The following is a 23,751-nucleotide window of genomic DNA, read 5'->3' as shown; positions in this document are numbered from 1 at the left end:
AGCAGTATCAGAAAACTTTGTTAAATATTTGATTTTTAAAGTATAGTACAAATATATGATAACACAGTTGCTTGTTTGATACAGTTTTTCTTTGTAATCACTAGCATTTATTTTTTAAATTTTATTTCCAGCTTTATTGAGATATAATTGACTGAAATATACTCCACATCCATTTATGAGTGAGTTTAGAAAGTCACTGATGAAAAGAAGATGCTCATATTTCCTGTGTTAAGAAAACCTGACATTGGGGCGCCTGGGTGGCTCCGTGGGTTAAGCCTCTGCCGTCGGCTCAGGTCATGATCTCAGGGTCCTGGTATCAAGCCCCGCATCAGGCTCTCTGCTGGGTGGGGAGCCTGCTTCTCCCTCTCTCTTTGCCTGCCTCTCTGCCTACTTGTGATCTCTATCTGTCAAATAAATAAAATCTTAAAAAGAAAAAAGAAAACCTGACATGCAAAGTTTCTTCAAGTTTAAGAAACTAAATATGTGGCAGATTTTTTTAAATTATAAAATCATTCTCCTGCCCAGTCAAGATGGCTTTATTGAAAGAGGTTTTATGTACTTTAAAATGTTTCTTTTCATTCATATTTTATTTAGAAGCATTTTATCTTAGAAAATGTCTATAGAAAGTGTGTTCTATACCTATATAGTTAACGGTAACAAACTTGTTCTCTTTTTTTTTTTTAAATATTTTACTTATTTATTTGTCATAGAGAGAGAAGCGAGAGTGAGCACAGGCAGACAGAGTGGCAGGCAGAGGCAGAGGGAGAAGCAGGCTCCCTGCCAAGCAAGGAGCCCGATGCGGGACTCGATCCCAGGACGCTGGGATCATGACCTGAGCCGAAGGCAGCTGCTTAACCAACTGAGCCACCCAGGCGTCCCACAAACTTGTTATCTTATAGGAACTATTTTTTTCTTATTGAGAGGTTTGCTTTGCACTGACCTTCACCCTGAAAGTTGTTCTGTCATTCTGTTTGCTTTAAGCCATTTAACAAAACATCTTTTTTTTTTTCTCCCAACTCAGTGGGCAGTGGAGTGTAGGGCAAGAATCAAGGAGACCTATTCCCATCCTAACAACAAAGGCTCAGTGTTATCATCTCTGGAGATGAAAATGACTGCTTCTTGGAATTACAGGGATGCAAAGCAGAATCGTTAGAATGTACCTGTAACTGTACCAGCATATAGGTGATAACTAATGACTTTTTTTTTTAAGATTTTATTTATTTATTTGACAGAGAGAGATCACAAGTAGATGGAGAGGCAGGCAGAGAGAGAGAGAGAGGGAAGCAGGCTCCCTGCTGAGCAGAGAGCCCGATGCGGGCCTCGATCCCAGGACCCTGAGATCATGACCTGAGCCAAAGGCAGCGGCTTAACCCACTGAGCCACCCAGGCGCCCACTAATGACTTTTTTTAATATAAGAAAAATATTTGCAAAATGAGCTAGCTGTTAGTCCCATGTTTAATGGATGAAGAAATAACTCAGTTGGCCTACGTTTTCTTTCACAGAAGTTAAAAGTTGAATGGTGACTAATATTTGAACAGAATCTTTTCATGGGTTATATGAGTGTTTCCCAGTTGTAAGAATTTGTGCTGGTGCAAGTACGAACACGAAGTTAACTTTCCAGTCCAAATTTACTTCCACTATTGTTATTACAACAGCATAATGGCTATAGCTTCACCAATGCTTAGTGTTCTGATTAAGCAAATAGGTGATAGTGTAAAATTTGAGTGTATGCTATGAAGTGACTTATGTTCTTTTATTGCTTATTTTCAAGATGAAATGTTGAATACTGTTGATCCTCAGGTATTAAAGTGATAAACCTGATGAACCAAAAACTGGTCTTTAGAGGAAAGATAAACTCAGTAAATTATGATTTTATTTTATTTATTTATTTATTTATTTATTTTAAAGATTTTATTTATTTATTTGACAGAGAGAAATCACAAGTAGGCAGAGAGGCAGGCAGAGAGAGAGGAGGAAGCAGGCTCCCTGCCGAGCAGAAAGCCCGATGCGGGGCCCGAACCCAGGACCTGGGATCATGACCTGAGCCGAAGGCAGCGGCTTAACCCACTGAGCCACCCAGGCGCCCCAAAATTATGATTTTAGATATTACAATAAATCACTTAGTATTTCAAAAACTATGTATCATTTCTGCGATACATTCTCTTTTTGCCTTGCTGTGGGAAATGGAGAATACAAGGTAAAAGAAAGTCAAGTTTGAACATTTGCACAATTTTAAGAACTAATCTCAAGAAACTACTGTACCATAACTTAGAAGTTTGTTGGTGAAAGAGTTAGGAAGATACATGGATCAGCTTGTTAGTTTACTAGATTTCATGGTGAATGGAACAAGATGACTGATAGGAGTTAATTAGTTTGAGTAATTTTCAGTGTGAGCCAGTACCCTTGATGTAAGGGATAGAAAAATAATTTAAATTTTCTTCAAGTGGTAATTACTGTGTCTGTTTTTGCTGGGTGTGGTCAAGAACAAAGTGAAGACAGTTGAGGTTAAACCAAATAGATAAGGGAAACAGGGTATATTACTAGTAAGTTTTGTATTGATACAAGGCAGTTCAGTAGTACTGTGGTTTAGTCAGGAAAAAATAAGAACTACGAAGCAACCTAAAACATTCTATAATAAAGAAATCATAGTCGAATGAAATTTGTGTAGTTGTATTTAGTGATACACTGTCTAGTTCACTGAAATATAGGGTTGTGTGATTTGTTTGTTTATATTTCATTCATTGTGTTAATTTCATGCAGGTCACTTCCTAATATAGGATATTTTAATATCCTTAACTGTCATCCACACAGTTTTCATGGAAAAAAATTTTAAAGATTTTATTTATTATTTATTTGTCAGAGAGAGAGAGAGCACAAGCAGGCAAAGTGGCAGGCAGAGGCGGAGAGAGAAGCAGGCTCCCCGCTGAGCAAGGAGCCCGATGTGGGACTCAATCCCAGGACTCTGGGATTAGACCCGAGCCGAAGGCAGTGGCTTAACCAACTGAGCCACCCAGGCGTCCCTTTCATGGAAAATTTTTAAGTGTAAATTTCAAAAATATTTGGGGCAACACTAGAGTTAAACAGATTGTGAGGTAGTACGGTTATGCTTTTAAAAACAGTGTTGCTCTTTTATTAGTAGTATAGACTCAGAATTTTTTTTTTTTTTTTTTTTTTTTTTTTTTTTTTTTTTTTTTTACAGAGATCACAGGTAGGCAGAGAGGCAGGTAGAGAGAGAGAGAGGGAAGCAGGCTCCCTGCCGAGCAGAGAGCCCAATGCGGGGCTCGATCCCAGGACCCTGGGATCATGACCTGAGCCAAAGGCAGAGGCTTTAACCCACTGAGCCACCCAGGCGCCCCTAGACTCAGAAAAATTAAAAATAAAAATTAAAATGTGCCACTTGTCTAACACACCTTGATTACTTAGAGAATTTTGTAGAAAGAAATACAGTGGTGCTGATCTTACCCTCTACAATTTTATTTGTTTATGTAAATAGATGCTGGTTGTGAATTTCATATAATTGTTTGCTCTTTCAGATAACATCTAGGGATGCCTGCTGGCTCAGTTGGAAGAGCATGTGACTTTTGATCTCAGGGTTGTGAGTTTGAGCCCCACGTTGGGTGTAGAGATTATTTAAAAATAAAATCTACTTTAAAAAAGAAGATGGGGGGCGCCTGGGTGGCTTATTTAAAATTAAGTAGTCACATTTGGCCAGCACAGATTTAGATATATATTTTTAAGATTTATTTTTTTGTTTTAGAGACAGAGAGAGAGTGAGGGGGGAGGAAAGAATCTCAAGTAGACTCCCAGCTGAGCACAGAGCCCAACACGGAGCCAGACCTCATGACCCTGTGATCATGACCTGAGCTAAAATCAAGAGTTGATGCTTGACTGAGTGAGCCACCCAACCATCCCGAGATTTTCTTTTCTTTCTTTCTTTCTTTCTTTTTTTTTTTTTTTTTGAGCGAGTCTTGTACCGCAGGGGCATGAGCTGGGGGTGGGGATGGTGTGCAGAGGGAGAGGGACAAACAAACCCTGCTGAGGGGACCCCAATGTAGGGCTTGATCCCAGGACCCTGAGAACATGACCTGAGCTGAATGAAGTCATACACTTAACCAACTGAGCCACCTAGACGCCCCATTCCTAGACACTTCTAATAAAGGAAAGAATTAAATAGATTTTTCACATTCTTTGCTCTTATGATTACTGTATTTCTGTGTTTTTGTGGGGTTGGGTTTTAAAATCTCATTTTTCCGGGGCGCCTGGGTGGCTCAGTGGGTTGGGCCGCTGCCTTCGGCTCGGGTCATGATCCCGGGTCCTGGGTTCGAGCCCCGCATCGGGCTTTCTGCTCAGCAGGGAGCCTGCTTCCTCCTCTCTCTCTGCCTGCCTCTCTGCTTACTTGTGATTTCTCTCTGTCAAATAAATAAATAAAATCTTTAAAAAAAAAAAATAAAATCTCATTTTTCCAAAATACTGTCTTAGTGAAGAAATCCAGTCAGAGAAAACAACTTAGTAATAGCTATTTGAAAGCTATTTTGAAGAATTCAGAACAGAATAATTTCATTTCAGTAGTATTTTGGAATATTACAGTTTAATAATATTTAAAGCTTAAACTTTTCATGTTACATGGAATACTTGACTAAACTATTATTTAAATCTTTTTACTACAGCCATAGCTCAGAAGCCTCTGAAACAAACAAATTGAAAGGAAATAAAAGATACACCTAATGATCACCTCTTCACTTACCCTCTTCAAATCTTTGTATATGATTAATTCCCAGATTTGAATCTGTGAATCCTATTTATACCATCTAGTCCCCCGGTCATTGCATCCTATTGCCCTGCTTTATTACTATATATAGCTTATCACTATGTGAAATTTTCTTGCTTATTTAAGCTCCATGAGACCAGAATCTTACTTCCTTTGATTTCCCAGGACATGGAACAGGGTCTGGCATATAGTTGGTGTTCAGTAATGAACCATGTCACAAACAAAAAGGATTCTGTGAGGAATGAGATATATATCTGGAATAACATACCATGTGAAATGTGGAAATCAGCAAGGTGAGCCTCAGCTTTTGATTATCTTAGCGACATTGGTGTGGATAATTAAAGTGATTAGTTTAGAATGATTTTGTATAGAAATGTTTCTCTGGGGACTCTTATTTTAAAAACAAACTTTAGTCCAGACATACATATATGTACTAAATAAATCCCATCCACATAAAGCATCAGAGAGTTGACAAAGTAGAGGGGAAAAGAGAAAAATTTCCATAGTCAGTTTTTGAGTATTGAGACTCATTTCTGAACCTTTTAGAGATTAAGGGGTTTACTGAAAGTCATTTGTATACCATTGGTTTGGAATGGTAGGAGAACCATTCCAGCAGAACTGCCTACTTCTGATTTTCCTTTGTGTTGTTTTGACTTAGGGTCTATGAACAAACATTGCTGTGTAGCAGACATAGGCACTTTAACTGATGTAAACAGTATTTGGCTGATTACGATTTATCTGCAAGTAGTTGGAGCGCCTGGGTGGCTCAGTTGGTTAAGTGTCTGCTTTCAACTTGGGTCGTGATCCTGGGGTCCTGAGATGGAGCCCCTCATTAGACTCCCTGTTCACTGGGGGGTGTGCTTCTCCCTCTTCCTCTGCCATTCCCCCTGCTTGTGTTCTCTCTCTTGCTTACTCTCTCTCTCAAATAAATAAAATCTTTTTTTTTTTTTTTAAAGATTTTATTTATTTATTTGACAGAGAGAGATCACAAGCAGGCAGAGAGGCAGGCAGAGAGAGAGAGAGGAGGAAGCAGGCTCCCCGCTGAGCAGAGAGCCCGACGCGGGACTCGATCCCAGGACCCTGAGATCACGACCTGAGCCGAAGGCAGCGGCTTAACCCACTGAGCCACCCAGGCGCCCCTCAAATAAATAAAATCTTAAAAAAAAAAAAAGTAGTTGGAAATCAAATATTCTTTTACAGTAAGTTAGGTGATTTAATTTCTGATTTTTAAATGCCAACATGGTAGGTGTGGGAAGGATTTTATTTTTACTTATATCTGTACATTTTCTTAAATAGTTAAACAGCATTTTAAGATGTAAATGAAAGCCTTTTTATTTAGGGAACTTATTGTTACTTGCCTTTACAAGATTCATTTCCACCTAGAGGTTATTCATTAGAAAAATACTGGTGTAATACAGTTTTTTAGAACAGCTATGTGAGGCTTTTCTTTTTTAATTGGCTATCCTGTGTTTAAATTGAAAGATTTTTTTTAAATAGCTCTTACCATTGTGCTGTCTTTACTACTGCAAATTTTCTCCACGCTTCCCCCCCTCCATAGTTTTGTGAAAATTGTTCACAATATCCAGTATGGTCCAGTGATTTTAGTTATCAGAAATTGCAAATCTTAAACACAGTATTTTAGGGGTATCTGAGTGGCTCAGTTAAGTGTCTGCCTTTGGTTGAGGTGATAATCTCAGGGTCCTGGGATAGAGCCCCATGTGAGCGGGCTCCCTGCTCAGTGGAGAGTCTGCTTCTCCCTCTCCCTCTGCCCCCCTCTCCCCCACTTGTATGCACTCACTCAAGAGCTCTCTGAAATAAATAAAATCTTTTACAAAATATATTTTAGTAATAAAAGGACTCATAACATTGTGTCATGTATGGAAATGGCTTTACTGCCCTTTCATTATTTGCATCACATCTATGACTAGAATGAAAGTTAACTCAAGAGCATCGAAAGCAGCAGTGACTGTGCCTTCAGAATGGGAAGAAATAATTTCCTTTTCTTCTGCATATGTAAAAGGTAGCAACTAATGGCTTTTTCTGGCTGTGCAGGGACAAATTTAGGTGACATTAGTATATTTATATCCATAGGTAGGAGTATTTATGTTGTGATAGGTAAGACTTTTTAAACTGATATTTGTTTCAGTTCCCCCAAATCTTAGGCTAATGAATCTATGGTAATTTCCCTTCTCCCTTTTATATGCTTTATAGGGATGTTAGTGGAAGTAAGGACAACAAAGTGAGTGTTTGGAAATGCTTTCCGTGAAGACTCTAATATGTTGCCTCTGTAACAAACGATGTCAGACCTAGTGGCTTAAACACAACAAAATTTAAAACAACAGATTTACTGTCTCAGAGTTCTGGATGTCAGAAGTCTCATGGGGCTAAAATCAAGATATGGGTAGGGTTGCATTCCTTCTGGAGGCTCTAGGGAAGAATCTGTTTTCATGCCTTTTCCAGCTTCTAGAGGCTGCCTACATTCCTTGGGTTATGGTCCCCCTTCTCTGTTTTCAAAGCCAAAAGTATAGTGTCTTCAGATCTCTGAATCTTCTCTCTCCCTTTTTCACTTAGGAGGATCTTTGTGATTACTTTGGTCCCACCTAGATTATCCGGGATATTCTCTCCATTGTAAGATCCTTAATTACATTTGCAATGTCCCCTTTACCACATAAGGTAACATATTCACAGGTTCCAGGGGTTAGAGTGTGGGCATGTGGTAGGGGGGCATTATTCTATCACAGCCTCAATTCAAGTTGAAGATATTGTCTTTGTTAATTACAGTAATAAGGGATGTTTTCTGAAGCAATAAGCATTGCCTTTCTAAACTAATACAGACATGACAGAAAAGTGGCTTAATGGTCAGTGACAGTACAGCATGTGATAAACAGTGCAGGTCATGAAGTAAGACTGTCTCAGTTTGACTCCTGGCTTTATCACTTAATATCTGTGTGACCTTGGACAAGCCACCTAACCTGTTTTTCAGTTTCCTCTTCTGTAAAATGGAGATGCTAATATTCACTTTACAGAGTTTTTCTTAGGGCTTAATGTTGTAATTCTTATAAAGCACTTGGAACAAGACATAAGTGCTCAGTAAATGACACTGTTCTACTTAAAGCATCTTTAAAGTATTCTTCATTTGAAGTTTCAAGAGATTCTTTTTTTTTTTTTTTTTAAGATTTTGTGTATTTATTTGACACAGAAAGAGAGAGATCACAAGTAGGCATAGAGGCAGGCAGAGAGAGAGGGAGAAGCAGGCTCCCTGCTAAGCAGAGAGCCCAATGTGGGTCTTGATTCCAGGACCCTGAGATCATGACCCAAGCCGAAGGCAGAGGCTTAACCCACTGAGCTACCCAGGCGCCCCTCAAGAGATTCTTATATAGATAAAAATCTGGGTCTATTGAATTGCAGTTTTTTGTTTAACATTTTGATACTTATATCCAGATACTCCAAATATTTCATATTTGGAAAAACCATCTGTGCCCATTAGTCTTTAAAAATTGGGTACAAGCTGAATAAATACGAATATTTTCTTGGTTTATAATTAGTGGATGGTATTTTTTTCTTTTGAAAAATATATTAAAATTTTTATATGCTTATTATAGAATCTAGAGAGAAGCAAAAGGTAAAGCAAAAAAAGAAAAAAACTCATCCATAATTCCATTCAGAGATAGTAAGCATTTACATTTTAATTAACATCATTTTAGGAAAGTGGTTCTCAACCCTGGGGGTATTTTGCCCCCCAAGGGAACATTTGGCAAGGTCTGGAGACATTTTTGGTTGTTAATACTGACAGGTGGTACTATTGTCATCTAGTGGGTTGAGGTCAGGTTGTTATTATATGTCTTACAATTCACATGACAGCCCCTCCAGAATAAGTTATCTGGGCCAAAATATTAGTTTCTCTTGATATCAGGTTGGAAAAACCCCTTTCAGAGTGTGAACTTGTTGGTAAATGTATTGCCTTCTTAGTCTAATTCTCAGTCATGTATTTAAATTTTGGATCACTTCTTGATCAGTGAGTTACGTAAAGTCTAGATACAAAAGACCAAATTTGATTTGGTAAGTCATATTTGACTCTTGAGAAATGTTAGTAATTTTAGAGGTTAGCATAACACAGCAGTTCGACGAGGTTTCCAAAGAAGGTTACATACTGGAATTATCTGCATAATTTTAGATTATGAAGTTGAAGTCCTGTTACAGCAAACAGTAGTGCTGTGATTTTGGGCAATGCTTTTGGCTCTATTTGATAGCCAAATGTATTTTCTTCTGCCTTCATTATTGGTTGGAAATGAGTATTTAGTAAAACAGCAGTTGTAATTTCCTTTGTTGTTTCCTGCCATCTCTGTATTCATTTAGCAGCCTTTCATTTAGCAGTCTTCCTCATTCCCTTACTGTACCAGGGGATAGGGCACAGCAATGAACAAAACATCGTAAGTTCCTTGTACGTTTTCTAGAATTGAAGTACGGTTGACCATTGATTGCTACGATTTAAACTGTGTAGGTTCACTTACAGATTTTTTTTTTTATAAATACAGTACTGTAAGTATATTTTTCTCTTCCTTGTGGTTTTCTTAATATTTTCTCTAGCTTTATTGTAAGAATATAGTATGTAATGTGTGTAACATGGAACATGTACTAAATGACTGTTTATGTTATCAGTAAGGTCAACAGTAGGCTATTAGTAATTAAATTTTGGGGGAGTCAGAAGTTATCTGCAGGTTTTTGACTGCACTCGGCGTTAGTTCCTAACCTCTGTGTTGTTCAGGGGTGAGCTTAGATTGGTTTTAATGGTTGGTTTTTCCATGATTAAAGATGGCACTGCTACCCTTTGCCTTAAAATTAAAGATAAACATGAATTTCAGATACCTGAACACATTTGGCAGTTCTCTGGAGGCTAATGTTACTCAAAGACACCTCAAATATAGCTTGTCATTCTCATATAAATTGATTTTGTGTTTAGTACAGGTTTTTGTATTTGTCTATAAATAATTTGAAAAAAGGAAAGTCAGGGCACCTGGGTGGCTCAGTGGGTTAAATCCTCTGCCTTTGGCTCAGGTCATGATCCCAGGGTCCTGGGATCGAGCCCCGCATCGGACTCTGCTCAGCGGGGAGACTGCTTCCTCCTCTCTCTCTCTGCCTGCCTCTCTGCCTACTTGTGATTTCTGTCTGTCAAATAAATAAATGAATGAATGAATGAATGAATGAAAAAAGGAAAGTCATTTTACTAGAGGTTCAGATTCTTATGTGTTATGCTCAATGGTGATAATATTGTGACAGTTTCTCTTGATATCATTAGTAGTGATTGCAGGCGTTTTGTTTTTGTTTTTATGATTTATTTATTTATTTTAGAGAGAGAGCAAGCCAGGGGAGGGGCAGAGAGAGAAAGAGAGAGAGACAGAAAATCTCAAGCCGACTACAGAGTGAGCGTGGAGCCCCACACAGAGCTTGACCTTACCTCTCCGAGATCATGACCTGAGCCAAAACCAGGAGTCAGTTGGGCTCTCGATTGAATGAGCCACCCAGGTGTCCCGTGACTGCAATTTTTATACACTAAAACAAAAGACAGAAAAGATTCATTTTATTCTATATCTATTGTTTTAATAAATGTGGACCCTAATATGTTAATATTTTATATATGCCCATAGAATTATTTGATTCATGGTAGTGAGCTTTGTATTAAATGTAGTTATGTTAAATGTTTAGTATCCTGAGAGAAAAATCTCTTGTCTGTCAATGACTATCTTGTGTGATGTGTTTATACTCTGTGCTTCCAGCATGTAATAAAGTATCTTCTACTCTAGGGGAGCCTAGATGGCTCAGTCAAACATGCAGCTCTTGGTTTCGGCTCAGGTTGTGAACTTGGAGTCCTGGGATTGAGCCCCGCCTCAGGCTCCATGCTCAGCATGGAGTCTGCTTGACTCTCTCCCTCTGTTCCTCCCCCTTCTCTCCCTCAAATAAATAGATAAAAATCTTAAAAAAAAAAAAAAGACTATCTTCTCCAATTTCTAATGGAAGGATTACTTGATAATAATAAGTTTACATAACTTTTGAAAAAATTTAAAAATAATTGGGGCAAAATTTTTCTGTTGTGTTTTCCTCTTAGTGACCTGAGTTACCTACTGCTAGTTTGGTTTTGCTTTGGACATATAATCACAGTGTTGATACTTACTAGCTTTATTCATGACCTTTCTTAAGAATGGAAGAAGCAAACCTCTACAGTCAGTTCTAAATGCCTGCTGCTCATAAAGTGGCATTTCAGTAAAACTAGTTAATGGTTATAATTTATATTGAAATATTTAGATTGTTAAGCCAATCCTATGGGCCCTTATTGTGATGCTCCCTTTGGTTTATAATTGATTTGTTTATTGATAATGTGTCAGGCACAGTAGTTGGTCTGGGGATTCAAAGGTGAAGTAGTCCCACATCCTTAACATAGACTTCCAGTCTTTTCATATTGTCTAGCGTCTGAGTCATTTTTATTTACATGAATTATGTAGTGTGCTTTCATTAAATGCTTATGATTTAGTTTTGCAGCGTATCAAGAAAGACCCTTCTAATAATCTAGATATTTGGAAATTGTGATATTAAAAAGCCAAAGAAGATCTTTTCTCTTTCTTTTTTTTTTTTCTTGAAGATTTTATTTGAGAGAGGGAGAGAGAGAGAGAACACACACAGGCATAGGGGGCAGAGGAAGAGGGAGAAACAGATTCCCTGCTAAGCAGGGATTCCCGCTGTGGGGCTCCATTCCAGGACCCTGGAATCAAGACCTAAGCCAAAGGCAGATGCTTAACCGACTGTGCCACCCAGGCGCCCTGTATGATGTTGTTGTTGTTTTAAGCAAGCTGTATGCCCAGTGTTGGGTTTGAACTCACAACCCCATGATCAAGAGTCCCATGCTCCACCAGCTGAGCCAGCCATGTGCCCCAAGAAACCAAGAAAGTTCTTAGCTGAAACCCTTTTAGGTAATGGTTAATGTAGGTTTTTGGAAAGGCACCTTCCTCCCTTTCCACAGGTTAAAACTGTTTTGTTTTTCTAAGTCTGGAAATGTCTGAGGTCCCCAGTATCCTCTCTCTGTCCCCACATCCCACAGCTTCTTAGCCCTGGATGTTTTCTCTTGCCATCCAGGCGTTTGTCCCTTTCTGTCACCAGGGACTCTGATTTGCTCATCTTTTATCTCTAGTACTCAAGACTAAACATAATACAATACTCGATATGAAATGAATAAATGAATCTTAACCAGGAGCAATTTCTGAGCCTCAGTTCTAGCAATTGCCTTTTACTGCTTTTCTCTCTCCAGTAATAATGTAACTGTACAATTTCAGGAGCCATGTTTGAATTTTCTTCCCTGTAACTTTAGTGCTTAGCCTAGTGTCTAGTAAATAGTAGATGGTCAGTAAATAATTGTTGTTTTTTTTTTTCGGTTGTTGTTGTTTTTTGTTAGAGAAGCCTGCATAGGTTGGGGTGGGGACAACCTGGCAGTAACTTTTGTTCTCCTTCCCACTGCAGTAGCACCAGAATGGGAAAGAAGGAGGAGCTGGCAGGAACCTTGGCCCAACCTTGTTTCAGCCCACAGAGGACAAGTAACAGCAGCTGGTATCCAGAGTTTCACAGATGCACACGTGTATGAACACACACATGCACACACACTTCCTGTAGGTTAAGCTAGCTCCTTACAGTGAATTAAGTGCTGTGGTAAAGCATAGGTAGGATGCTGTGCCAGCAGAAGAGGTTACTTGACCTGGCTTCAGAGTGTGTATAATGTGTGAGAGGTGGTCTGGAAAAGCTTCTTGGAGTATTTCAGTACATCTGAATAGAATCTTAAAGCTGTTGATGAGAGAGGAGGAGATGCCATAAAGGTGGAGGGCAAGATGGGAAAGCTGTAGCCCCAGGAGATGAGGCTGGACAGTAGGCAAATCAAGGAAGGTCTTCTGCTTTTTGGATTTTATCCTAAAGCCCGGAGAGCCATAAGAGGTTATAAAAGGGCTTTTTCGCCTTTGTTTTGCAATACTGTCAGTGCTATAGGAGCAGAATTGGAGGTGGACAGCTTGGGAAGCAGGAAGAACAATTTGGAAGTTGATGCTGTAATCCAGACGATAAATGATAAGCAGAGGCAGTGAACATAGCAAGAGTTAGAATTGGAAGAAAGTTTGAGGGTAGAATCCAGCTTCGTTTTATGCATTGAGATGATCTCCTTTCAATCTGGGGGCTTGTTTTTTCACTTGTGTTGTAACTTTGGCATACAGTTTTTTTTTTAAATTAAGATTGCTGATTTTATTAATCACATTTATACTCTATCATTTAAGAAGTCCTTCCACCTTAAGTTCATGAAGATCTCCTGTTCTGTACTTTTGTTTTTTCATAAAAGTTTTTAAGTTTTTCTTTTTATATTTGATCTTTATCCTACCTGGAGTTGGTATACTATATGGTGAGGATCTAATTTTTTTCCTACATGGATAAGCAGTTATCCATACCATTCTTTGAATCTTCTTTCCTTTCCTCAGTAATCTGTAGTGCTGCTTCTGTTATATGCCAGATTCCCATATAGGCTTGGATCTGTGTCTAGGATCTTACTGTTTCATTGTCTGTACCTTTGCCAGTACTTCACCTTTTAATTACTGTAGTTTAATAAGTATAAAAATTTTTATTTTAAGCACATTTAACGTGTGTACGAACCAGTCATTCTTTGAATGGATATTGTAGACTTTATTGTTCGGAAACATACACGGATGCTTTCTTGATTGTTTTTACAGCATTTTTTCAAGATATCATTCACATACCATACAATTCTCCCTTTTAAAGTATACATTTCTGTGGTTTTTAGTATATCCACAAGGTTGTGCAACCATCATCACTAATTCCAGAACATTACCATCACCTCAGAAAGAGATCCCATACCCATTAGCAGTCAGCCTCTGTTTTCTCCCTTCTCCCAGTCCCTCATCTGTCACTATGAATTTGCCTATTCTGGACATTTCATACACATGGAATCATGCAATATGTAGCCTTTCATGACAGCTTTCTATTTAAATTGAGTACAATTGATAGATTGCAGGGCATTCTCTAGGAATAATATTGTCTGAGAAAGTAGGACAAAAATACTGTACCGTAGTGGAGAGAAAGAAGAGAAAATATTACCAGTATTTATTTGTTTTGTTTTTATTGTTTAAGCATTAAATTCATATTTTATTTCTCCATTATTGAAGAATGTAGCTTATCTTGTGCTTTTGCTTAGTTGGTAATGAATAAATGTCATGTAGCAAATTCTACAAGGATTTTGTTCTTTTGATACATCTTGAGTTTATTCAATTAGATGGAGTGAGACTACTTTGATTTGGCTATTGTCTGTAATTGTATACAAATGACACAATTTGCTTTATATCTTTGTGGATAAGTGAGTAAAATCCCATGAACGTATAAAGGGAATACATTCTTTCCTGAATTGTTTATTTTTTAACACAAGCAGATTTTCCACTTTAACCCAGAAATTAGTCAGCAGCTGAGAGTTCTTTTTAAAAGGCTACTGTGGAAAGTACCTTTTAAGTCAAGATACCCAGATAAGGTTTACTAATATAGAACATTTATTTAACATACTAAAATGTTGTAAACCTTTTGTGTCATTTGGAGAATTGATGCTTTATTAGTATAATGACTGAACAGTAGTTCAGAAAAGAAGATGTTTTCCCCTGAGTCATAGCATTAAACTTTCAGAGTTAGCCTCAACCAGAATGGTAGTAAATATCTTTAAATGCTTCAGAAGTTTGACCAGCAGTCTTTCCAAACCTCATAATTTTGATATCCTCAAATTTTCATTAAAAATGTCATAGGGGCGCCTGGGTGGCTCAGTGGGTTAAAGCCTCTGCCTTCCGCTCAGGTCATGATCCCAGAGTCTTGGGATCCAGCCCCCAGCATCAGGCTCTCTGCTCAGCGGGGAGCCTGCTTCCTCCTCTCTCTCTCTTTGCCTGCCTCTCTGCCTACTTGTGATCTCTCAGATAAATAAATAAAAAATCTTAAAAAAAGTCATAAGGAAACTAAAAATTTGTGAAGTATCTGAAGAGGTAGTATCATTATATATGGCCTCAAAGTCTTAGAAGTCCAACCATTTGCATTACTGTGGGAATTTAACAAATTGAGAGAAAATGCCGAAATTTCCATGGAAAATAGTGTGCTGCTATACCACTGTGGTTACAGCTGTGGTTGGCTGTGCCCAACAACTATTTAACACTTAGGTACTAATAAAAGTGCTTTATATTGTTTGTGGATAAAAGAGTAAATCTTACAATCTGATACAGTTTTTGTACCCTTAAAGGATAAGATCGTCTAAAGACAAATAGAACAACCACTTCTATATGTAATTTTATTTGTATTTCCTTGCTAGAAATGTTCAAGCAGGATCCATTTTGTTTGAAAGATTGACATTGACTTCTGTAGTTACTGTACCAGATTTGGGTATTGTTTTTTTGTCTATAACAGAGCTAGATTAGATGTTATCAAGTCTGGCTGCTTTTAGTGAATAAAAGGTAAACATTGTTGTTCACTTCCTTTTTGGTGCTACAGAGGCGTGGTCAAGTTCTTAGAACCAAAAGGGTGATTTTGTTTTTGTTTTTGTTTTTTTGCCATAACTTCCACCCTCACCCTTGACTTTTTTTTTTTTTTTTTTTTTTAGGATTTTATTTATTTGAGACAGAGACAGCAAGAGAGCACAAGAGGGGAGAAGACAGAGACAAGCAGGCTTCCCACTGAGCAGGGAGCCAGACCTGGCTTGATCCCGGAGTCCTGGGATCATGACCTGAGCCAAAGGCAGACACTTAACTGAGCCACCCAGGTGCTCCTGATATATATATATATATTTTTTTTAAAGTTGAAATGTAGGAAGACTTGTGAAAGAAGAATACTGATTTTTAGTGTAATTTGTATCCTATTCGTACTTAATAGTAGCAGTTTGTGTTTGCTGATTTTTAAAGGTGTGTGTTTGGCCTCCTAAAAATATTTATCTCCTACTTACTTCCAAAAAGGTCATATAGCTTATAGTTTTTTTGGTGTGGTTGGTTTATTTTTCTTTAATTTATTTGAGAGAGCCCGAGAGAGAGAGAGAGAGAGAGATCATGAGAGAGAGCACGTGCAGGTGTGCGTGGGGAAGGGAGTAGAGGGAGAGGCAGACTCATGCTTCTGCAGGGCTCACTCAGGCTCATTCCCAGGACCCTGAGATCATGACCAGAGCCAAAGGCAGAGTCTTAAAACCAACTGGGCCACCCAGGTACCTCTGAATAGCTTATCATTTTAAAATAGACATAATAAAGCAAAATAACATACCTCTGTTTTTTTTTTTAATATTTTATTTATTTATTTGACAGAGATCACAACTAGGCAGAGAGAGGAGGAAGCAGGCTCCCTGCTGAGCAGAGAGCCTGATGCTGCAGGGCTGGATCCCAGGACTCTGGGATCCTGACCTGAGACGAAGGCAGAGGCTTTAACCCATTGAGCCACCCAGGAGCCCCACCTCTGTTGTTTTTAACACCTTTGTTATTACATTACTAACAAATAATTTTTAAATTATGAAAACCAAAATGGGCAGTGCAGGATTTAACTTCTAGTCAAAGGATCACTCTGATCATATCATTAAATTAAATTCTGACTAGAACACAGAACCAAAAAGAAGGGCATCTCTTTTAAAACCTTGCATTAATGGATTTGGGCTCTTTTCTTAAAGATTAAACATGTTTTTCAAGTTTTTAAAAGAGTATCAGGTTTCACCCATGCAAACCTATCTACAGAAAATAATGGACCATATTTTTAAAAAATGAACTACCCTTTCCCATTTTTTTTTCTTTTGGTGTGAATTTGGGATTAAAAAAAGTGTAATGAAAATCTCCCTTGATGCTGTCTTCTGGAAATCTTGCTATTCTATCATTAAGTATGAATCATAGTTGAAAGTTTTTTGGGGGGCAGAAATGGGTATATGCGTATGTATTAAATTGATTTCAGATACAAGTTCTGTCAAACATGAATGATTATTCAGTTAGAAATCAATATATGAGTGTAATTGGTAGCTTTCTCTTATTATACCTCAAAGAGTGTCTATTTAAGCTTGGCTTTATGTACTGCACTTCAAGTTTTTGCTCTAAGACAAAATTACCCTCTAATTTTTTAACATGTGTTTTAAAATTTTTTTCTTAATAATGTTTTACTGCAGAAATCACCAAGCAGTAAAAATGCCAGGTTTTCAAGAACCAGCATAGCTGGTTCATTACTGTAGAGACTGCGTGCACTCCATTCCTGTTACTATAGAAACACCCATAAACTGTGGATTTATCGTAAACCTTGAGAAATGTTCCTTGCAGCACTTCACTTAAAAAAAAAAAAATCTGGATCCCTTATTTACCTGGAGTAAAGGAAGACCATTCTCTTCCTCAGTGTTCTGGAAACCACATTTATTATATTCCACTGTTTTTCTTTAGCCATAAAATTTCTAATGTTGATATATCAAGTAGACTTTGTATTCTACTATGATTGATAATTACTGGAATAGGTTTGGAAAATTAAGATTGATGTTCATGCCAATTCAGTTAACTATAACTGTGAAAATTGTTTTTTGAGAGCTTCTACATTCTGAATTTCAGTTCTACAGTTTTGATAACTCTAGGGTTTTAAGTAGATATGCTTATTTGAAGTTTTTTATATCTTTTGGTCTTTTTTCAGTTAATAGACTCTGGAAATTCATTTAATTTCATGCCAGTCCCTTGGGGCTTTAAGCCTTGCAGGGAAGGTTAGCCCAGAAGTAAAATCTCAATAGTGGCTAGGTAAGCAGTTATCAGTCAAATTTTGCCAAGGATGTTACCTGAGAAGGCTATAACTGCATTTATATTCTCTTGTATTCTGCATGGAAAGATCCTCAACAACTGTTTAAAACATTTCATTTATATGTAATAACCCCCTTAAATTTACAGATTTCAGTTTAAAAGACTCATTAAGCCCCACCTCTTAGCCTTCACTTTGGGCTCCAGGAGCATATGGATGAATAAAATTACTTCCTACTTTGAGAAAATCACATAAACTGATTGTTTCCTGATTCCTAAGAGGTATGCATAGTAGTATCTAAGGAACATAGAGGAGAGTTACTCAGACTAGCCTAGAGCTTAAGTGACTACTTCTTGAAAATGACTTTCTGAGCTCAGAAGATGGTTAAAAGTCAAGCAAAAAAGGGTATAAAAGGGCATATTAGGTATTAGAGATCACATTGTTGAAGGCATAGTGGTATGAAATAGTGTAGACAGTAATTTCTAGTATTTTTTTTTTTTTTTTTAAGATTTTACTTATTTGACAGAGACAGTGAGAGAGGGAATACAGCAGGGGGAGTGGGAGAGGGAGAAGCATGCCTCCCACAGAGCAGGGAGCCTGATGCGGGGTTCAGTCCCAGGTCCCTGGGACCACAACCTGAAAGGAAAGCAGACCCTCCAACCAGCTGAGCCATTCAGGTGCCCCTAATTCCCAGTAGTTTAACCTTATTAGCATACCAAAGTGACTGGAAGTTGGAGACCTAGGTAGAGACCTTGCTTTGAGGGCTTCGAGTGCTCCGTTGGCCAGAGTGGTTGGACTTTTTCTAGGAATCATTGAAGGATTTTAATCAGGTAAATGATATGCTTAGATTTACAAATTAACTGACCCAGGAATGTATTTAAGGGGTAGTTGAGTCTGAAAACAGATATAGGCAATGTGATGACATCTTAGAACCACTTTTTAAAAAAAAATAGATTTATTTATTTGACAAAGAGTTACAAGGACGGGGAGCAGTAGAGGGAGTGGGAGGAGGAGGCTCTCCACTGAGCTGGAAGCTGGTGCTGGGGTTCAGTCCAAGGACCCCGGGATCATGACCTGAGCCAAAGGCAAACGCTTAACCAACCGAGGTACCCAGGTGCCCCTTAGAACCACTTTTACTTCCAAAAAGCTTGAATAATGATATCACCATAAGGAGTTTTGACATATAATAAAATATAGTTGATCTTTGAGTAATATGTCTTTACACTGCATGGGTTTTAGCAAACTAATTTCTCGGAATCCTTTAAGTATATAAGGTGAGTAGCAACAACAACAACAACAAAAATACTCGTGTCTGCAGGCTCTACTTGCATGTAGATTTTTCTTGATAAATACAGTGCGGTACTATATATCTTCTGATTTTCTTAACATTATCTTTTATTTAGTTTGTGGTAGAAAGTAACTTAAACTGTACATTAAACGCATCATGACAGATCATATAAATCTTTGACTTTTTACATTTAACACATCATGAATACTTAGTTGATGTTCCTAGCTTCATCCTGTTCATCTGAAACACACAGCACACTTCTTTTTTTAAGCTTTTGTCTAAGATTTGACTTAAGGAGTGTATAAACTTTCTATTATTCTTGTCCTGAATATGTTGGTAAATAAATACATAAGAGCTCTAAAGCTTTAGTTGACAAATTTCAACACTTTTCCTTTTAAAACTGTCAACAGTTTCAACCAAATTAAGAAAAAGGTATTCATTGACTGACTTATGTCATCTTAAAAAAATGGGTCAGAGGAAGAATTTATCATAAATTGTTTGCCTGTGGTGGTTTCATTTACTTGGAAGTACATATTAAAGTGGGTAGAAGACTAGTACCATTATTTAGTCTCCCACCAAACTGTTAACTCTGGGGAGTGGAATTGGGGAAGTGTGAAGTGTAAGACGTAAGCATTTCTGTTGTTGTTGCTACTTACTTTATATACTTAGGGATTTTGAGAAATTAGTTTACATATTAAGAGTCATTGCTATGGAGGTGCCTGGGCGGCCCAGTCGTTGAACTTCTGCCTTTGGCTCAGGTCATGATCTCAGAGTCCTGGGATCAAGCCCCACATCAGGTTCCCTGCTCCGTGGGAAGCCTGTGTCTCCCTCTCCCACTCCCCCTGCTTGTGTTCCCTCTCTTGCTGTCTCTCTCTGTCAAATAAATAAAATTCTGTTTTCAAAAATTTTTTTTAAAAGAGTCGTTGCTATGAAACAGAGAGCTTGGATTTATAGGATGTCTGATTATGAGCAAGTTACTTAATCATGCTGGTCTTCATATTTCATTTGTAAATTAAGCATCATATTTCCTCAGAGGTTTGTTTTGAGAAATAAAAAATAAACATGAAGCAATTAGAATGGTTTGACATATAGTAAGCTCTCAAATGCTAGCCGTTATTATTATTATTATTTTAGTAATACAAAAAAAATTAAAACATACCATCTTTATCAGGGATTTATTAGAGACAAAGGTGTGAGAATTTTTGATGGCCTCTACTGAGGGGTTTTGAAATTAGAGGGTGTGAAACACCTAACTTCCAAATCCTCCCCGTCTTTCATGGCCTAAATGCCTTGTTTCCTAGTTAACATGATCTTCTCAGATGTCGGTTATATTGTGATGGTAACACAGTTTAATTCTTAGTCACCTTCTGATTCGCATTGCTCCCATTATTTACCTCTGTTTTATGACTCTAACCCATAAAATCTCATCTGGTATACTAAAGACATTGTAAATGCCTTTAGGTTGGAGATCAGGTGTTTCACAATTTCTTTGTACCCAGCATCACACTGGCTGATAATAATAGCCAAGTATTGAGTTCTAACTATACTCCAGGCAGTGTCCAAAGTACTGCTCACAGATTAACTATTAATTCTTACAATTCTGTACAAAGAAGACAATTATAAATATTCAGTTTCTGGATAAGGAAACTGAGATTTAGGGAGATTAAGTTGCCAAAGTCACGAAGCTAACAGCCTTAAATTTGGGTTTTGAACCTAGGAGTTTGATTCTGAGCCTGTATTTTCAACCACAGTGCCCACTGGAGAGCCATCTAATTCTTTAAGGTCTTAACTATTTAGATCAGTGTATCTGCTGTTTACTCCCTAGCTGTCAGACTCCAGTACACACAAAAATCACTATGTAGAGGAATTTATAGTCCTAAAATGTCTTTCTTTTAAAAATTACCAAAACTGCTTTCCTGATTGCATTGTTATATCACTTGGATAATATAAAAAAGCATGGCTCTATTCTCACACTTTGACTTTCTAGAAAAGATAATAATGTGGAATATTTGGCGTAGTTGGTCAGAATTTGGTGTCAAGTTTGTTTTGTTTTGTCTTGTTTTTAAGTAAACTCTATGCCCAGTGCGGGGCTTGAACTCACAACCTAGAGATCAAGAGTTACATGCTCTACCAACTGAGCCAGCCTTAAGTAGCGGTAGCTTTTTCTTTTCAAAATTTCTTCCAAACCTTAGCCAAGTTATTTTGTTTTTTCCCAGCTTTTCACTTTTAAGGTTTAGGGAAGTTAAAAGAATATTAGTCAACACCTAGATTAGCCAGTGGTTAACATTTTGCCTCTTTATATGTCATTTTTTAATCCCAAGACATTTGAAAGTTGTGATCCCATGGCAATTTAAATATTTCAGCAATGGCTTTTCTAAGAACATGACATTCTTTTATATCAACCAAACACTTTTATCATACCCTTGAAAATTAATAGCTCCATTTATTAAAGGCCAGTCCAAAAATATGTTTTTTTAAAACCTATGTGTGTGTATTTAAATTTGTGATTTCGTCAAAGTTCATGCATTACGTTCGTGGTTAAATCTTTTAAAATCTAGAAGAATCTGGGCACCTGGGTGTCTCAGTTGGTTAAGGATCTGCCTTTGGCTCAGGTCATGACCTAGGGTCCTAGGATTGAGCCCTACATCAGGCTCTCTGCTCAGTGGGGAGTCTGCTTATCCCTCTCACCCTCCCTCTGTGCCCCCTAATAAATAAAATCTTTTTAAAAAATCTAGAAGAATCTTTCCATTTTTTGTTTGTTTATAACATTAGCTTTTTTTTTTTTTTTAAGATTTTATTTATTTGACAGAGAGAGAGAGATCACAAGTAGGCAGAGAGGCAGGTAGAGAGAGAGGGGAGGAAGCAGGCTCCCTGCGGAGCAGAGAGCCTGATGCGGGGCTCGATCCCAGGACCCTGAGATCATGACCTGAGCCGAAGGCAGAGGCTTTAACCCACTGAGCCACCCAGGTGCCCTAACATTAGCTTTTTTGAAGACCCCAGGCCAGTTGTCTGAGAGAATGTTCCACATTTTGTATTTGTCTCATTGTTTCCTCATTGTGAGATTCAATTTAAGCATTGGGAAGAATACTTAGGAGATGATGATGTGTTAATGAGGCTCATAATGCCAGGTTGTCCCGCTTTTGGTAAAGCCGTGTTTAATCACTTGGTTAAAATGATGCCTGCCAGGTCTATTGCATCTATTTCTGTTTGGAATTAGTATGTAATCTGTGGAGTAACAAATATTTAAATTATCATTCACTTTCCCCATTTTTGCCTGGGAAACCCTTTCCCCATTTTTACCCCGGGGAACCCTTAGTGGGTCTTTGCATTTTCCAGAATGTCAGAATAAAGGATGTTGTTTGTAAGATATGTGCCTTGTAAATATTTTCTCCCTGCCTATAGTGTACCTTTTTGTTTTGTCTCTGTAATATTTTTTGGTTTTTCTAATTTTAGGATTTCATTTATTTATTTGAGAGAGAGAGAGAGAGAGCATGAGCAGGGGAGAGGAGGCAGTGGGAGAGGGAGAAGCAGACTCCCTGCTGAGCAGAGAGCCCATTGCGGGGTTGGATCACAGGACCCTGAGATCATGACCTGAGCCGAAGGCAGATGCTTAACCAACTGAGCTACCCAGGCACTCCTGTAATTTTTTTTTAATTGAAATATAGTTGACCTAAAATATTAATTTCAGGTGCACAACACAGTGATTCAACAGTTATTTACATTACAAAATGCTCTTCACAGTAAGTATAGTTACCATTTGTCACCACACAAATTTATTACAATATTATTGACTATATTTCCTATGTTGTACTTTTTATCCCTCTGACTTATTTTACAACTGGAATTTTGTACCTCTTAATCCTCTTCACCTATTTTGCCTATAATCCCACCCTCTTCCTCTCTGGTAACCAGCAGTTTGTGTATTTATGAGCAGTTTCTGTGTGTGTGTTTGGTTGGTTGGTTGGGTTTGGTTTGGTTTGCTCATTTTTTTTGTTGTTGTTCTTTGTTTTTTTAAATACAACATAGTGGAATCATATAGTATTTGTCTTTGACTTATTTCAACCTTAGCATAATACCCTATCCAAATGGCAAGATTTCATTATTTTTTAGGGCTAATATTCTACTGTGTATATATGTCACATCTTTCTTCATGTTATCAGTGGATAGTTAGGTTGCTTTCATATCCTGGCTGTTGTAAATAATATGTAAATTTATGTATTGTATATACATATAATTTATGTATATATGTATATATTAATATATGTATATAGTATATACACATATATACTATATTATATTGTAAATAATATGCTGCAGTATATGTAGTGCTTATATCTTTTCAAGGTAGTGTTTTTCTTTGGTCTAGAGTGGTGTTACTGGATTGTATTGTATTTCTGTTTTTAATTTTTTGAACCTCCATACTGTTTTCCATAGTGATTGCACGAATTTACATTCTCTCCAACCAGTACACAAGTGTTTCCTTTTCTCTACATCACGGATAATTCTTTCTTTTTTTCGTTTTTTCTTTCTTTTTTTTTTTTTTTTTAGATTTTATTTATTTATTTGACAGAGATCACAAGTAGGCAGAGAGGCAGGCAGAGAGAGACGGAGAAACAGGCTACCTGCTGAGCAGAGAGACCGATGTGGGACTCGATCCCAGGACCCTGGGATCATGACCTGAGCTGAAGGCAGAGGCTTAACCCACTGAGCCACCCAGGTGCCCCAACTTTTTTTCTTTTTTTAAGATTTTTGAGAGAGTGCACTGAGAGCATGAGTGGGGAGAGGCAGAGAGAGAGGGAAAGGGAGAGGTAGATTCTTTTTTTTTTTTTTTTTAAGATTTTATTTATTTATGTGACAGAGATCGCAAGTAGGCAGAGCAGCAGGCAGAGAGAGCGGGAA

General features: G+C 37.7%; 1 protein-coding gene across 4 annotated transcripts in view; it reads left to right on the top strand.

Annotated features, from left to right (window-relative positions):
• Positions 1 to 23,751, top strand: part of NSD3 (nuclear receptor binding SET domain protein 3) — a 126,702-nt gene that overhangs the window by 12,318 nt on the left and 90,633 nt on the right. For 3 of the 4 annotated variants that reach the window (XM_047717105.1, XM_047717104.1, XM_047717101.1), the window contains exon 1: positions 17,545 to 17,566. The exons of the other annotated variant lie outside the window; for it this stretch is intronic. The gene's annotated coding sequence lies outside the window, so the exon portion shown is untranslated. Of the gene's footprint in view, positions 1 to 17,544; positions 17,567 to 23,751 lie in introns of those variants that run through there. 4 annotated transcript variants of the gene reach the window in all.

This window comes from Lutra lutra, chromosome 2 (genome assembly GCF_902655055.1).
Source record: "Lutra lutra chromosome 2, mLutLut1.2, whole genome shotgun sequence".
NCBI lineage: Eukaryota > Metazoa > Chordata > Mammalia > Carnivora > Mustelidae > Lutra > Lutra lutra.
Note: the sequence above shows the minus strand (reverse complement) of the source record. Positions and strands in the feature narration are given on the sequence as shown.